Source organism: Rhagoletis pomonella, unplaced genomic scaffold (genome assembly GCF_013731165.1).
Source record: "Rhagoletis pomonella isolate Grant_MI unplaced genomic scaffold, Rhpom_1.0 Rhpom_scaffold_00005, whole genome shotgun sequence".
Classification (NCBI taxonomy): domain Eukaryota; kingdom Metazoa; phylum Arthropoda; class Insecta; order Diptera; family Tephritidae; genus Rhagoletis; species Rhagoletis pomonella.
Genome location: NW_023458559.1, coordinates 12,742,802 through 12,745,107, shown reverse-complemented (window position 1 = coordinate 12,745,107; position 2,306 = coordinate 12,742,802). Strand labels below are relative to the sequence as shown.

At 37.1% G+C, this 2,306-nt stretch overlaps 1 long non-coding RNA gene across 1 annotated transcript; it reads right to left on the bottom strand.

Moving 5' to 3' along the window:
- Positions 1-353: 353 nt before the first annotated feature.
- LOC118739818 lies at positions 354-822 on the bottom strand. Its single transcript, XR_004993058.1, has 3 exons — positions 715-822; positions 524-630; positions 354-423 (listed from the first exon to the last, which is right to left on the bottom strand). It is a non-coding gene; the product is annotated as an uncharacterized LOC118739818 (long non-coding RNA).
- Positions 823-2,306: the final 1,484 nt, after the last annotated feature.

The following is a 2,306-nucleotide window of genomic DNA, read 5'->3' as shown; positions in this document are numbered from 1 at the left end:
ATATATTATTTAATTGTGGTATTTATATATTTCGGATTGTTCATATTCCTTAATTATATTATACTCGATGTTTTAATGTTTAAAATGATCGCAGTCGAATGCGAATACAACGTGAAATTTATAGTCAAAGTAGGCCAAACAACAAGACAAGCAGTCAAGCACCCGATCAAAGAAGACAAGTAGAAGTAGAAATTTTTTGCTTTTGGCTCATTGAATTTTCCCCAGCAGCAAGTTGATGCACAGCTAAGTAAAGTATAAAATAAGCAAAGTAAATCAGCGCAAAGTCAAATCAAAAGCAAATTCAAAGTAAAACGAGTCGTCAAGTTTTGTATTGTAATTGTGTCGTGAAGCGAGCCTGAATACTGCGAAGCTTGGTGGAATTTGGAAAGTGGAAGTGCTCGACCATAATGTGTAAAGTGAATTCTAATTAAAAGAAAAGCAAGACGAAAACAAAAATGATTAGACATTGACTTAAAAACAAGTCTATAAAGGAAAAACAATTGCATGCTGGTCAAATACTCACTACCTTCTTTACACATGATTTACTAATATGACATCCCCTTATTTTTTATATTCCTTGCTGACACAGAAAAATATAGTGTGAATCTAAAATTGTGTCTGGAGCGACTCCTGGTTAGGTTGGGGCAAGAGTAAAAGTAAAACGCAAAACAATAATGATTAGTAATAACAATCTCGTTTTTAGCATGTTTATACCTACTTTGGAAGACTCCTTTGTGTTCGTTGAGGCCACAAAATTCTAAATTCGTATGTTTGTACACAGCAGAGCTTTGTAACTGTAAAATCAATTAAAATTTTAATCATCAAATATTTACAAGTAGGATTTCATTCTTTTTCCTTTTGTCTGGTGGTGTGGCTTATATATATTCAATCTACACTGCTGGCAAAAAGTATTGGCACTGCAAATTTTTCACAATATATGCATAAATTTTTTTTCGGTAATTCTCTAGTGTAGGGTAACAACCCCTAAAAAAGGTCCGGAAAAGTCGGGAGGGGTACCAAACGACGCGTTTCGGTCCCCCTATTAACAATCCGGAGGGGGAAGGCTAATATTATTAACCATTTAAAAGTTATGAACAAAAAACGTTTGTTGAATTTCGTTGTTTTCTATGGGCAATTACACCGACAAAGATTCACTAAATAACCTGTTCTAACTTTTTAAACACTATTAAAATATATAATTTAACTTATTTATTAAACAAACACAGTTTTATCAACCTAAGATAGATTATTTTGTTATTAAAAAGAAGTTGGCAATCTTTGCGAACTGAAACGCGAGATTCCAAAATAGCTATAGTGCTGCCACTGTATTAGTATTTCGTAATAATTCACTTTTCCTTATAAGGTGTGTGCACTGTTCAATGCTTTTCGGTATCTTCTTTCGTTTAATATATATATAAATAATGAAAATTTTTCATAAAAAATCGCGCGATTTTTTATTAAAAATTTTCGGCTGCGGCGCTTTTTTCATAAAAATCAATGCTTCGATAAATAATAAAAATTAAAAAAAAAAATCGCGCGATTTTTTATTAAAAATTTTCGCCTGCGGCGCTTTTCCCATAAAAATCAATACTTTGATAAATAATGAAAATTTTTCATAAAAAATCGTTCGATTTTTTATTCAAAATTTTCGCCTGCGGCGCTCTTTCCATAAAAATCAATACGATAAATAATGAAAATTTTTAATAAAAAATCGCACTTTTGGCACTCCATGACGCTTACTTTTAATTACAGCTAAAATAACTAAACCATAAAAGTAGCGCTGCCATGGTATAGCGAAATTTGCTTGTTGTTGTTGTTGTAGCGGCTACAACAACCCCGCCCAGATCGGTTGGTATTTCAGTCGTTGTCGTCAAGTTCCACTAACGGCAACCCTGGGAAGCGTGCAGCTTCTGCAGGGTTTGCCCATAGGGACAAGGCCGTTAGGGATGTCGGGTTTGCCGGGCATGCGAAGAGATGTTTCGAGTCATGTGGGGTCTCTCCGCATGCCGGACATTCGTTCGGCACATCCTCATTCAGCCTACTCAAGTAGGAGTTTAACCTGCTGCAGTAGCCGGAGCGAAGTTGTAGCGACAGCCGGTTCTACGTACCGGAATGACTCGGGTTTCACCCGACCAAGGGCTGTGGGAAATGTTTAGTACCACTCACACCGTTTTTTGGGTGGGGGGCGGAGGGGGAGGGGGCGGGGCCCCCAAAACACCCCCCAATAGAAAGGAGACAGTAGCCGCTTTCTAAAAAGGGGAACCCCTCCCTTGGACTCCTCCCACAGGCACCTAGGGAACCGTTTG